The following is a 15,773-nucleotide window of genomic DNA, read 5'->3' on the forward strand; positions in this document are numbered from 1 at the left end:
ACTTTTATTTACAACTTATTAAAGTGCTCACGTTAAAGTAGACTCAATGTTATACTTTTTCCACAATGATTTTGAACTGAGCATAAAAGTTATTTGTTGTGTAAAATATGATTAATAAGTGACCAACACCAAAAACACCACATACTTTCAGAAAAACACAAAACCTGCTGCAGTTATCAAAAATTAATCATATTAAATATTATGTTGCAGTCACAACGTGGAGGAAGTTCCAGGAAAACACAGGATACAGTCCTCAAAAAGTCCTGTTTCATTGGTCAGTTAAAGTCAGTTTCACAAGAGCGTACATTTTACACATATTTCAGTAAATACGACTAAAACCCAACAAAAAAAGAGCACCGTCCAAATTACAACGGTGGCCTTTGGACCTCGTACTCAAGTTTATGGAACCATACACATGTTGATTGGCCCACATTCAATCAAGGCATCAAGGCTTTAACAAAACTCTGACAGACTCTGCATCTCGATTCTGGAGAGAAAATTATCACGAGGAGATAAATCCAATGTCTAAGAGTAGCTGATTACCATATGAACAATAATAAACCATAACCTTATTACTGAATTTACTTTGACAGTGGATCCTGGACTGTAAGAAAGTACTAGTTCCTAAAAAGACTCCTGGAAGTGTTCCTGCAGTCAGGAAGTGAGATGCATTCGAACAAAAACAAACTCCCATTGGCTCTGTGAAGAAACAGGAGTTTAACTCCTGCAACGCTTATATCACAAAGTCTTTCTGCTTTTAGAAGAATGCTATTTTTCTTTTAAACTGGTTGTAGCATGCTCTCGTGATACAATACTTACTTAATAGTTTTTTTGCAGGTCAGTCAAGGTATTTATGTAGATATGAATTATAATTTGGTGCATCAATTATAACAGCCTGCATGCACAGCAAGAAACAGGCCATCAGAATTATACAGTAGCAGCATGAAATAAACTAAATATATAATCATGGTTTTGTGACATCATTAATGAGTAAAACTCAGCTCATTATTGAGATATTTGATCCTGCTGCTTTTCACAATAAGAGTTATTGTTGATGTTTTTTTCTGCATTCCATTTTCAAACGGTTAATGTTTGTATTTCATAATGATATAATGTTAATTTTCATCAGTCAGTCATGACAAATGATTGCGATTAGTTTTTCCAATATAGTTTCACCATCACTGCTCTGAATCCTGCGTGTCAGATGCGTCGCATGAATCCTGTTTTGATGCTTTCGTACCAAATTACATGTCAGTGTGAAGAATTATCTGCAAAGAAGCCCTAACTTTTTCAAAGTCTGTAAAGGTAACACACTCATACAGTACATCCCCCTGTTAGCCCAGACTTCAGTGAGGGGCACCTCTCCAAGCCGGGACAATTGACCTGCGGGGTGCCAATTATAGTGATTGGCACCTTTATTTGAGTGAGGAAGAGGTGAGAGGGCCGGCAGAAAAGAGACCAGATGGGTGGCCTGTTTTAGAGGAGGGGGGCCGAGCAGGAAGAGGCCGGACTGGACGAACTGCCCTGCAGCACAGGAGGAAGCTGTGGTGGTAAACCAGAGAGGAGCAACAGGACTCAACTAATTGGGTTTTTATTGCCGTTTTTAATTGGTAATCTCTCATCAGCTGCCACATTAGCTGATAAAATTAACACCTTCAGCTTCAGCGTTGCGTGTGAAACAGAACAGGGAGGGAAATACTAGCTGCAGTCTCCTTAAAATAAAAACAAAACTGAGTGGTGATGGTCAAAAAATAACTTTGAACTTCATTCATGAATGTGCATTTGTAGTAATTTCCTTAGAAAAACAGACATTATTTGGTTACAATTTAAGGGAAAACAATTGGTTTCCTTCAGTTTATCTATTACAATTGATATCTAGTTGGATTTGTTCAGTCAGTTCACAGCAGCTCATGGAAAACATACAACTCAATAATTATAAAGAATAACATGCCAATAATCGATGAGCAATAAGAAAGATCAAACAAATTAACAACCTTGTTCATACTTTGATTATTTGATAGTTATTTTAGAAAAGTACGATTTAACATATTGTCCAAAATGACATCAGTGGTTAAACAGGATCATGCACTTCATAACTGACTACAGCATTTTATTTTTCATAAAAACTTTTGTTTCATTGTTAGCGCAGTGGGATTGTGATATTAACTGCATCACATTTGGCCATTTTCCGGTTTATATTGAGGGAAAAATAACATATTAATAAGTGAGTTTATATGCAGACGATACCATCATTTTCACTGATCAAAGTGAAACAAATAAAAATAAAATCTAAATTGGTCTAAATCAAAATTAAGTGATTTTGCCTGATATTATTATTTTAATGTAACAAGTTGTCACAATAAATTGAAATAGCATAATCACTTTGTCTTGCGTCTTAAGTAAAAAAAAAAACATTTCTGTGTGTGACTCTGCACACTTTATGACATTTCATTAGCTCAAACATGTAATTTGATATCAAAATAACAACGACAGAAAATGAGAGTGAGCAAAGCGGAAAGGGAGGTGAAGTGTGTGTAAAGGAGGGAGTCAGCTGATGCCGCATGTTTAAAGTCTGGTGTAACTGAGAATCAGATCAATTCCACATCAGCTGCTCAGAAGCGGTTTGTTGTGCATCAACAAATGAACTCTCAGCTCCACGTTGGCTGTTTTTCTTCTAACAAGCACTGTATGTGTTTGTGTTTCTGGAGGGTCCAAAGATCTTTAGGAATGCTTCACTGTCCAGACACCCCCCACCCCACCCCACCTCCTTTTCTCCCCCGCTCTCCTTCCTCCATACATCCCCCCTCCCTCCCATAAAGCAGCTCAGCAGCCCATCAGGGGGGCCTCTACTAATTAGGGTCACTAATTGGGGGTCGGCCAGGGCAGAGACCCCTCCACACCTGCATGGTCATGTGACTTTCAAAGAGGTGCGCAGGGTCAAGGGTCTTGCAGTTGGGGTGGTGGTACTGGTGGTGGTGGGAGGGGGAGGGAGGGGGGTTGGATTAGTTTGACTGAGCAGACGAAGAGAGGCGTTATAGGAACACGGCAGGCAACACAAGAGGGAAGAATGGACTCCAGACGGGTTGAAATTATGAATCATTCTGGCCAACAATCGAGACACTTGTTTTCTCTGGAAAACAAATCAAAACATAAAAAAGTAAAGTAAAAAGACTCCGTCAGCATGTGCTTTTCTCCACTGTGGTTATCGCACACATTTACAGCTGTCTGCCACAACATGCCCCAAAAAGCGGCACCATCAACTTTAAAAAAAGGAGGAATAGATATGGAGAGGAAGACACGGCGAAAGACACGTTAAGAAATTAGGGCGGGGAGTTGCTGTGAGGTCAGAGGTTAATTGCCAGGTGACCTTAAGGCCAGAGAGCTCAGCGGAGGCCCCAAAGCCCGCCTGCCTCTCTCAGCTCTCGTGGACTAAGTGATGTCTCCTTGTTTTGACACGGTTCACACAAGAGCCGGACCTGAACTCATCCAAAAGATTCACAGCTGCATTCCTGAGAACCGGGCCGAGCCGGAAAAACCTGCCGGGGAGAGACGGAAACAACCGGCTTCAGGGAGGGTTTTTAAATGATGCAACGGCAGGAGATGACGGAAGAGGTGCCAGGAAGGCAGGGAAAGGTGTGTATTAAAAATGAATATCAAGCACATTTAAATATTAACAAACATATTGGGCCTTGGGTTTTATAGACCTGGTTCTCAGCAGACATGTTGACATGAAGCACAGGTATAATTGATGACATTATTAATCGAAGAATTGAATGTAGCTTCATCCCGGTGCTATGAAAGATGGCTCACTGTCATGATTTACATTTTAACACAACAAAGCCGTTTCGATATAATTGGTAACACCTGTATCTTTTCTGCTCTTAACAAATTAAAATATCTGATGTTATAAGAAGATGCAATAAAGCAACTCTGTCTCCAAGAAATTACTTTGAACCATATGACCACACAGATCAAATGAAAACCACCGATAATCTCATGACGATCATGGAAGGTCTGGGATATATCTGACAGTAAGTAAACGCTCGGTTTCCGTTGCCACCATGTTGCATGCAAGAGAAACAGGCAGGTGTAAAAAGACCAAATGACCGCGTCGGCACATCCCATGTCAATGACATCAGAGGGCCAAAGAGTGACAGACAGGAGCCGGCCTCAGGGATGGAGGATGGGTGGAGCAAGTCTTCTCCACGGTGGCTCCAACTCACGACTCAGTTTCCAAGATCTCAGTTTCGTTCTGTTTGGTGGCACCGATAGCGATAAACATTGATTGCAGAGGCGTTTTTGGACTTCACTTCCTGAAGATCCAAACATTGTCACTTTTATTTTATTTTTGGACTGTGCTGACAGGTCATCATTGTAAATGAGAATTGGTTCTCAATTGATTTTACCTGGTTAAATAAAGGTCATATATATATATATATATATATATATTCTTCTATTCAAAAAGTGTCAACTTCTCTCATGAAATACAAATAAAAAAAATAAAAAAAATGTTCCATGAGTTATTCTGCAGCCAAATCTCTAAATTCATTCCTTCTGAATAGTATAATTCTGGCTAAAAAAAAATAAGATGGCAATGTCCAAAATCCCAGACTCAAGGCCTTAAAAATGGCAGATCACAAACCGACAAGTGAAGCAACAATGGGACGTCGCTTATTAGCTCCGCCCACCCTGGAGAAAACACTGCCGGGTGGTGGAAAAAGCGTGGCTGACTATGAACCCCAGAGCGTCGGCACCGACATCCAGCTCACTCCGTTTGTGATACTTGCTCTTTCATTAGATACAAAAAAATATGTGCAATCAAAAGAGTGCATCTTCATACATAAAAGATTTTCTTGTAAAACTACAATAAAACAACCAAGCTAATATAAAATTGTGTCTTCAAAAATAGTGCTTTCAAACTGCAGCATCTTCTTTTCTGGGCCCATTTTTGAAGGATTGTCATGTAAAAGCAACGCATGCATTTTCAGGGGATAAAAGTAGCTCATTCAGTCTGCAAACAGCTGCATGAAGGTTTACTGCAGGTCGCAATGAAACATGCATCTAAACCACAGAATTGGATATAGCTCATTGTTGATGTATTTTGAGGCATTGTGTGACACACACACACACACACACACACACACACACACACACACACACACACTCACTCACACACACACACACACACACACACACACACACACACACACACCACTAACTCTTGCCATTTCAATTTCTCCACCTTCCACAGAGCTGAAGGAAACCGTGTACAAAGCGCACCTGACGACTTAAAAAGTTGAGATTCCACATTGTGTTTTGCCCTTCTGCACAATAAATGTGAGCTTCGGTGTGACAGGAGGAGAGGCCAGAGTCCTTCGTGTTTTATTCCCACTGATGGCTGCCGCTGCCTAAATCTCCTTTTCAAAACTCAAATCCTTCAGTTTACGCCGAGGAGCCAAAGATTCAAGGACGCTTCCCCTGTTTTCTTGTTCTGCCTGATCACCCCAACGCCTGAGCGGGCCTCGTTTTAGCAACACCTCCTCACCTCTTCTTTTCCATCTCTGACGGTTTAGCCTGTGTTCAGATGTGATATTATGAGAAACAAGCAGCGAGTGCCCGAAAACACATTCCAGCGTTGTTTTGTATCATCCTGCGACTCAATGGACGGAGCGGCGGATTGACTGGATAGATTTGGTCGTGGGGACATAAAGCTGCTTTTGTGGAGCAGCCATTCCTGTCCTTCTCTTGCTTGATCAGGTCAGTGGATTTTCAGAAAGTGATCACACCTTAAGGACACGAGACGCCACCTTCATTTGTCTCCCGGACCACAATGCGCCCGGCCTCTAAAGCAAACGATCTTTCACCGTTAACCAGCGCCGGCTGTCTTGGAAACCTTGGCAGGAAACTTGATGTGCTTTTAAATCTGCCGTCATGTCTTCCACTTTCCCGCTCTACCTTTGCTGTGCGTCCGACAAGTGGAAACGCGCGGCGCTAATGCACAGCAGAGTACTTCCTCGTCTAATAAATGTGAGGTTTTTGTGCAGAAAGCTTCTTACACTTTATATTTGTCACATACTTCACGGCTCACTAAACTGACGAAGCATTCAAGGGAAGCCGACAATACCTAGTTACATATTCAGCGACACCGAGTAGGAATACGTTATTAACATGACAGAAGAGTGCTTTTGGAAATTACAGGTGAAGAGCAGAGTGCAGTCTGCGGGGAAAATGCAGCATTTAGTTTGAAAGAAAGCAGAGCAAAGAAAGTACTTAAGATTTTGTATAAGACAATATTAAATGTGTGCGTATGTCCTTGTAAGTCTAAATGTCTGTCGTGTTGATACACTGGAGTCTTAAGTATCTCATTGAAAGCTGAAGGACACTCGTCTCATGTGAATGAAGTTTTAGGAAGATAATTGCGTTTTCGTTCTCTTCATCTGATATTGACTTCTATGAATCTGTCTGAGACTCATTTCATCATGATCTCATCAGTTCTCTTCACCGTACTGCGTTTAATCTGACTTTTCTCTATGATTTTTATACCCAAATGTTCGTGAATGTGTTATGTCTTTATTAATTGTTTCTTGGAGGTAGATGTAATGAACCAAGTGTTGTTTCTGTCAAGTTTTCTGTTCCAAACGTGCCAATATTCAAGTTTTAAAATAAAGGTTATTTTTTTCACTTTTGGGTGACCTATAAATAACCAGATTCAATATAATTTGTATTTATGTTATCACACAAACTACATTTTTCACGGAAACATATCAATTAATATTATCATTCGATGAATCTATTAACAAGTGTGTCTATGATTTGCCTTTGATTAATGTGTTGTTGATGAACATTAAAATCAACCATACAGGCTTCGCTAAGGACTATAAATGCTCTTTAGCAAAGTCAGTTTAGCTCTGCTGAATTTTGCAGGTGTATTTTTGGGTTGTTAAGGTGGAACACGGTTCTGCTCTGACATTTTACATCAGCTCACCAATTTATTCAGCATTCAACGGCCTGTGAGGAGAGCAGCAGCGTGCAGTCAGTTGGTGACAGCTGAGTTATGAATGCATCGTATTTATAGACTGTGACAAACTTTAAACTTATAGATGTATATGATGATTCTTCATTATGACGCCATGAAAATCACAGAAGTTTATAGAGAGAAACAACAAAACGAAAAGGTGTCTTGAACGACAGGAGGAAACACGGGAAAAACATGTGTTGGCAAGTCCCATTGCGTTTATGCAGTTTGTTATGACAACAGTTAAAATGAAGCCATGACGAGTTTTCATTTAAATCTGTGAACTTAACAAAAAAAACCTACATACAATAAGTATTTGGTGTGAGCACCCTTTTTCTTTAAAGCAGCAGCAGGTCTTGGAGGTACTACAGTTATTAAGATACTTGGCATGTGGGTTGTTCAGCATGTTGGAGAGCTTGTCACACCTCTGTGGATTCAGTCTGTCTCTTCATGTAACCCCAGACTGACTCCAAGATGATGAGATCAGGGCTCTGTGGCGGCCATGCTGTTTGCCGTGTCATACAGACACTTCTTTATGGACTTGTTGTCAAGCTGCAGACTGAACAGATGCCTCCCTGATTGTATTAGGAAAATGGACTTAGCTTCTCCCGGTCTAAAAAAGTGAAGCCAATGCAGAATTGCCCTAAAGTTCAGTACCACTGAGGCTCCAAAAGCTCTCTGGCTCCAATCCCAATCAAAAAGCATCACAAAAGCCCAATTTTCTTTTTGCTTTTGTTCAGAGGAAACATTTTCTCTTCCACCCACCGATTGCTTTGTCACTCACCTCTAAAAGTCTTCCTGAGTCTGGACGGCAGGGACACACACCGGCTGTAGCTCCGTCCTGTAATAGACAAGAGGTCAAGCTTAAAACAAGAAAATAAAACTATACAATAAATGAAATGAATGTATGTCTTGTATTTAAAATCCTGTATAGCCACATAATAGGCAAATACACACACACAGCTCATCTTACTCTACGCTCATTTGGCACTTTGCTTGCAAGGTGTTTTTTTTATTTCATTTAATTATGTGCAGACAAATAGAGCAGCAGTGATTAGTTCTGCCTCTGTGACTACTTTATTATTGTTAGGAGCCAAAATAGCCGGGGAGACACCTAGAAACTAAACTCACAATGCCAGGATGTCTGTCTGAATTCAGATTTAATCAAATTATTTGACGGTTATAGCTATTTCACCTTATACATATGTAGGGTTTTCACTGCAGACATTGTGACCTGTCATGGCAGGGAAAGTACAGGTGGACTTTATGATGGCTCCATTTCATTACATCCCCCAGTCAGCCATGACAGTGAACCAGCATGCACAAAAGCAGGACCTGCTGAGAGAGTCGGGTCGGGCCAGCTTCCATTCTTCTATAGCACCATCATTTGGTACTGATTTCACCACCCAGGCTCCAGCCACACTAAAACGTGTTAAAATGCATCACTTTTGCTCCCTTTATACAGGAGTGAATCTCATCAGCATCAGTGAGCCACAACATTTACCAACCACAGGATGAGAGGCTCACCCACACATGGACTCACTGTTTCAACTCGGTTCAGTAAATACACCTAAATCCAGACATTTTGGGCCACACAGCTATTTGAGTTGCATCTGCAGTAAAAGTAGGCAACCAGCAAGGGAGCATCTACTGACAGCATGTGAGGTGTTGAGGGAACATCTGTAAATTGTAGCGTCTAGAGACAGCTTCCATGTGAAGTGTTTATATGCTAACTGTAGCTACGCCAAAAAAAGAAAGAACCGCGTTACGCTCTTCTCTTCTAAAGTGAAAGACAACTAAAGAGAACGTACATCAAACATCACAGTACAAGTCTTTACTGTGATGTTTGATGTACGTTCTTTTCTTAAAACCTTTAAACTCATTTCAACCCTTCGCTTGTGTCATCCCAACAGGCCTGACTTGACCCCCCCGAGTCTCCGGGGTCACCAAAGGTTGCCCTCATTAGTGACGGAGGGTCTCCGCCTCGACCCAGTCCATCACCCTATTTGTGTCCTCCCCAATAGGGCCGAAACGACCACACATGAACAGAGGTTCCTACCCGGACCGTAACCTATAACCTCGGGAGCTTCACGTCGTCCTTTGCCTCCTTTCATGCTTCATTCACTCGGACTCCGGCAATCCGGTTAGTCAGTGAAAAGAGACAAATACACACATGGACACAAGAGATCATTTCCTCATTCTGCTCTCGCCCACACACACACACACACACACACACACACACACACACACACACACACACACACACAGACGCACGCTCTCTCACACACACACACACACACACACACACAGACACACGCACGCTCACACACACACACACACACACACACACACACACACACACACACACACACATATAAACACACACACACACACACACACACACACACACACACACACACACACACACACACAGACAGACGGACGCACGCTCACACACACACACACACACACACACACACACGCTCACACACACACACACACACACACACACACACAGACAGACGGACGCACGCTCACACACACACACACACACACACACACACACACACACACACACACACACACACACTCTAGCGCTCATGCAGTGCTCTTTTCCGGCCCGGACCGTAAACAGAGGGAGTTAGAGAGAGAGGGAGCTGACTGGGATTATTGGGAAAGAAAAAGAGGGAGGTGGAGGAATGGGGGGAGGAGGAAGAGGAAGGGGGGGGCAGCGAGGCAGGAAGGGAGGAGGGGGGGGGCAGCTCTGCTTTTCAAAGGACGTGTGAACAAAAGCCTGGTCAAACTGTCGGGCCTGCAGCTTCGGGTGTTTACTGCTCTTGTATCTATAACCAACAAATCAAGGATCGCCCCTCTCCACCACCTCCACCACCACCTCCACCACCTCCACCACCTCCTCCACCACCTCCACTCCCCCTGCTGCCCCTTTTCCCTTGAGCTGCCTGGCTTTATTGGGAACAGCAAATTAAGGAACCATCCATCTGGGTGTGATCACCAATTACGGAGGGAAACTGTCAGCATGCATTAAGGCCTGCAGGGAAGGCGGGCGTGTTAGGGCGGCTTTTACGAAAGAGGACGGGAGTTAAAGAGTGAGAAGGTGATTGAATATGATTAAAAACTGATTTAAAAATTAAAACATTCTCATTTCTTTTCTATAAAGTGCTTTGAAGTCGTCCCGGCTCCTCTGAATTATCCCTGTGTCTTGTTTTGTTCGGTCTCAATTAAACAAAGTACTCTCATTATTTGCCGGCTTGCAACTCCAAACAAATATGTTGTTTCGTTAACACAAGCGATGATGAGTGCACTTTTTCAGTGTGACATAAAGCGTCCATGTAAGCGATATAAATATGGCAAAAACTCAATGCTGCTTATGGACGGGCCCCTTTTGTCGCTGCTCACTGGCACAGGCAGTGATTCCCTGTAACACTTCTCCTCCGGCCAGCTTGCTCACAACACAATAGGGCCGTCATTAACTTTTTGCTCCATCGGAATGCTAAAAGACCCCCCCCCTCACCCCCCCCCCCCCCCCACCACCACCACCACGCATCCCCGCTTTTCTCTCCACTCGCTGGTTTTCCAGGGCCCTAATTTGTGAAGGCCAGGTGTGCGCGGACCCACAGGAAGGGGGAAGGGGGGGGGGAGGCAGCACACAAAGGGATCTACAAATAACACGGCATTGGTGCACACTACTTCCTGGTGCATTTTCTCAATGAATATTTGCACATTTTGTTTGTATTACTTTATGAATTTATACACTAAATGAATGGTTGCCTAACTAGGGGTTGGGACCTCTACAAAGGGTCGCAAGATAAACCTCAGGGGTCATGAAACAATTAATAATGACAAACAACATATTTCCTGAAGAATAATGTATGTATTTACAGACTGAATTACTTTTTATCTCAGTTGCAAATAACATGAAGCAGTTGACAACCAAAAATGTCAGAAAACTTTCCACTAAACTGCACCAAAACCTGCAACAACAGATATTTACTGACATAATAACACCTTTTGAGTTTAGCCCTTCTTGGAAGGCGTATAGAAGAAGAACACAAGACTAGCAGGCAACCTGCAGTACAACATGTGGAACAAACAGCGGAAACATGTGAAGACGATGATCGTCGTCCAACAGCGTGGGACTCCTTTGAATAAAAGTCTAATTGTTCCCGGTGAATATCTGATAGTATTTTCACTATGTCACTGAGACCGCTGCCTGCTGAGGTGAAATACTGGACCAAACCAGCAGCAAGAAAGATCCAAATAAACATCTACAGGCCCAGAAAACCAAAACAAAGACCAGAAAGACCCTAAAATGCTGCAATGTTTGGTGATTTTATCCTTCATTATTATAAAGAATGGAAAATAGTTGCTTAAAGTTTTCATGTTTGTATACTTATGTACGTGCACATTGTACCTTTAATTCATGAACACCCCTCTGTGTTGCCCCTGAATAGGATCTGTGGGAGTTTATGTGCAGAAAACTGTGATGTGTCACTTTGAATATGTGCTCTGGTGGTGCATATGAGTATGAATGTGTGAATGAGTCATTGTGTGTGTGTGAGGATAATTGGAGGGCGGGGGGTGCTGAGGATTGGGGGCTACAAGTCGATCCAAAGTTGTTCACCAGCCAGCCTGCTAGGTTGAGTGAGTTGCTCAAAGCTTGGCAGCTTTTTTGGAGTGCCACAGCAGGCGGGTGAGGAGGTGGTTGGTGGTGGAGGGGAGGGGGGGAGGGAGGGGGAGGGATGAGGGGAGGGGGGGGGCAAGACCAGGACTAATTGCCACTAATTGAATTGGATGTGCTGATCAGATGGGAGGCTGTGGAAGTAATCTGAGTTGTCACAGTAGATAACGCTGGGCCGTCCCAGAGTGTCCGCCTCATGTGACAGCCTGTAACATAGCCTGCGAGAGGCACCGGCACCCTTTGTCATCCCCACAAAAGGGGAGAGAAGCAAAGTTGCCAGTTACAGTGAACAGCAACAGGCTCGGGGAGGGAGGGAGGGAGGGAGGGAGGGGAGAGGAAAAAAGGGGAGATGAGGGACGGGAGAGGAGGATGGCTGAGATGAAAGAGGAAAAGTTGAAGGATGTGAAATGTTCAGTAGTAAAATGAGATGAAGACAAAACCTGGGTAAAAAAAATAAATGAATAAAAAGTGACGGTTGGGGATCTGCAGAGTCAACAGGTTTCACTGACCACTGAATACAAACATGTTCATAACATGGACCCCAGAACTTTTAATATGGAACAGTATCTATTATTAAGGTTGTGGGTAATTATTAATAAAACGGATTAGAAAACTATCTGTAGCTGCTAAGTTTGGGACTTTGAGATTTACTTTTTTTTTTTTGTCATTGATAATAATCATCAAATGACAAGAAAATTATTGCATCAGTAAAAATAGAAGTGTTAAAGATTTAACAAAACTGTGAAAGTCTATATTTAGTGGGTTGAAGTTCAGACTTACAGCACGAGGTTAGATTTGGTTTCAGTCACGGTGAGATTCAGATACAGGAAATATTCAAGTGATAAACAATCAGCTGCTTTCTTTAAACTTAATTTATGGCATTAAATATCAGCAATGGAATAAGTGATTTATTTTTCATTGTACTGTTTATTCAGGATTAAGAAAAAAGTGAAATAAATAATTAACTTAATTACAACTTCTCCAAACTTGTTGTTAAAGTACTTCACAGTATAAAATATGGATTTATATAATTAGATAAAGTCACTGCAAACCCACCATTGTTTGAAAAAAAAAAAAAAAATAGGTGCTCATTGTAAATGCTAGCAAAACATGGATTTTCCTTTCTGAAATAATCCACTTCATTAAAGACTAAACAGAACATATGGTAAATTCTGATATCAATATATCAGCCGATATTCTTTATATATAAACTGCATATACAGTATATATAAAATGACATCGATGCACTGAATCAGTAAACTTCACTATGAATTAAATAATTACTTTAAAAAAATAATTAAAAAAAATAGAATTTTTTTTTTTATAAATGTACTACTTCATCTATTTCTGCCAGTGTTGGAAAGTTTATTTAGATATTTTACTTCAGCAAAAGTAGCAATACTAAAGTGTAGAAATACTTTGGATCAAATAAAAGTCCTGTATACAAAACTTAACTAAGTAAAAGTAGAAATACTAAAGTGTAAAAATACTCTGTAACAAGTAAAAGTATATTATTGGATTATGATTATTGAATAATTATTTTGTACATCAATTGAATTTTGCATCTAGAGCTCATTTTAATTACTTTATATTGTGATTGGTAACTTAAGCTATAGTAAAACAATGCATTATTTTTTAGTTGATTTACATTTCATATTAATAATTTTTTTTTTAAATTACTAAAGTTTTAAAATAAATGTAGTGGAGTGCAAAGTACAACATTTGCCTCCAAATATGTGAACTAATGGAAGACATTGCATCACTGATTTCTGCATTATGTTTTGTAAAAGAAAGTTTTCATATCGGCCGACATACGAGCTGATAGATATCTGATGGCTAAAATCATCCAGTAAACTTGACCAGCCTATATATTGATTGCACTTTAGTTGATATATTATTGTAATGGAGTTTTCATTAATTATATGTCAATTAATTGCACTAACTTTATTTAGGGAGATTAAAAATGTATTAGTTTAAAAGCAGCAAGCATTTTTTTCACAGTATCTATCCCACCACAGCTTCACTGAAAACTATGTTTGATGATTATTAATTTTATGGAAATGGTAATATTCATAAATAACTGTCCACCACTACCAGAGCACCTAAACCCTCCATAAACCTGCATTAAATACCCTCAACTACTGCAGACTGTGATTTCATAAAAGCTGTGATACTGACAGCATGGAGGATGGACATTACCATTTCATCACTACCATCAGCTTGCACTACAAAAGGTTTCCTGTCCTTGTCGAAGTCCATTTCTAAAGTCAGTTCGATAAATTTTCAAAGGCCACATAAGAGTATTATAATAATAAAGCTGGACTGCAGATTTGTTTCATCCTGTGGCTGAACCAACCTGACCAGTGTGGCTGAATATAAACTCCTGGTCGCTGACGTTGATCACAGAACGAAGGGAGTGATGTTGATCATAGAATCACGGGATAATACGACGACAATCGGACGACAGCGACTCACAAAAAGAGAGAGAGAGGCGTGAGAAAGAGAGAAAGAGAGAGAGGCGTGAGAAAGAGAGAGAGAAAGAGAGAAAGAGAGAGAGAGGCTGTGGGTCTTTCCCAAGCCTGCAGCAGTCCAATTAAGCAGGATTTCTCCCTCTGCACATCTGATTCACACACACACACACACACACACTCACACACACACACACACACACACACTCTCACACACACACTCACACTCACACACACACACACACACACACTCTCACACACACACACACTCACACTCACACACACACACACACACACTCTCTCACACACACACACACACACACACACACACTCACACTCACACACACACACACACACTCTCACACACACACACACACTCACACACACACACACACACACACACTCTCACACACACACTCACACTCACACACACACACACACACACACTCTCACACACACACACACACACACACACACACACTCTCACACACACACACACTCACACTCACACACACACACACACACACTCTCTCACACACACACACACACACACACACACACTCACACTCACACACACACACACACTCTCTCACACACACACACACACACACACACACACTCACACACACTCTCACACACACACACTCTCACACAGAGCAGCTGTGCAGTCAGTTGGTGCTACTGAGACGGGTTAGGTCTTGTCAGCGTGATAAAAGCAGGCCGGAGTTGTGTGCGTGTAAATCTGTGCGAGTGTGCGTATCCACATTTGTGCATTTTTGTGTCACCATATACACACGGATGTGTGTGTGTGTGTGTGTGTGTGTGTGTGTGTGTGTGTGTGTGTGTAAAGGGGTGAGTTATGCACATAGTGGGCATCCCGGGGTACGTAGATGTGTGAGTGTGTAGGACTAAGCCCTGGCGAAGCCCACTGCGAGGGGTCACGACCTTTACAGAATCAGTGCCTCTGCATGTCAGGACTAATGGAAGGGCCCCACCAGCTGCACAGGGAGGAGGAGGAGGAGGAGGAGGAGGAGGAGGAAGATGAAGGGAGAGGAGCGGGAAGAAAAGAGGGAGAGGTAAGAAAAAAGATGAAAAGTGAATAAACACTAAGGTGGAGGGACGGCAGGGACGGGGGGAGGGGGGGATTTGGGAGTTTGGACGAGATGGTGGGAGGAGAAACAGGACGGAAGAGGAGAAGACGAAGTCTGAGGAGGGGCTGGAGTGGGAGGGAGACGCAGGGTGGAAATATTGGGGAATGAAATGTTTTAAGATATGAGGAAGAGCCGCCTGTAAATACTTGTATTTTATGAAGAGAGAAGTTGGTAGAAGTTGAAGAGAAAAAGAGGAAGAGATGAAGCGTCGGACAAATGGACCTGAAGAAGAAAAGAAAGACAATGATTGACAGGAAATGTAAGGTAAGGAGGAAAAACAGAGCTTGAGGTGAGCTGGGAGGAGAAAGAAGGAGAAGTTGAGGAGTCCAGAGACATGTTTGGAGGGAGGAGTGATGGTATGATGGAGGGATGAAGACATGGGGAGACAGAGGGGGAGACATGGGTGTGGCCTCAGTGATGGACATCCCATCTCTCCTTGA

The 15,773-nt window shown here is 42.0% G+C and overlaps 1 long non-coding RNA gene across 1 annotated transcript in view; it reads right to left on the bottom strand.

The window, feature by feature from the left end:
• Positions 1-15,773, bottom strand: part of LOC138215611 (uncharacterized) — a 33,375-nt gene that overhangs the window by 11,639 nt on the left and 5,963 nt on the right. Inside the window, exon 2 of the long non-coding RNA XR_011179743.1 lies at positions 7,800-7,856. This is a non-coding gene — a long non-coding RNA (uncharacterized lncRNA). The remainder of the gene's footprint in view (positions 1-7,799; positions 7,857-15,773) is intronic.

The sequence above is a fragment of the Embiotoca jacksoni genome, unplaced genomic scaffold (assembly GCF_022577435.1).
Source record: "Embiotoca jacksoni isolate LCO1_2020_lvr unplaced genomic scaffold, fEmbJac1.0.p SCAF_78, whole genome shotgun sequence".
Classification (NCBI taxonomy): Eukaryota; Metazoa; Chordata; class Actinopteri; family Embiotocidae; genus Embiotoca; species Embiotoca jacksoni.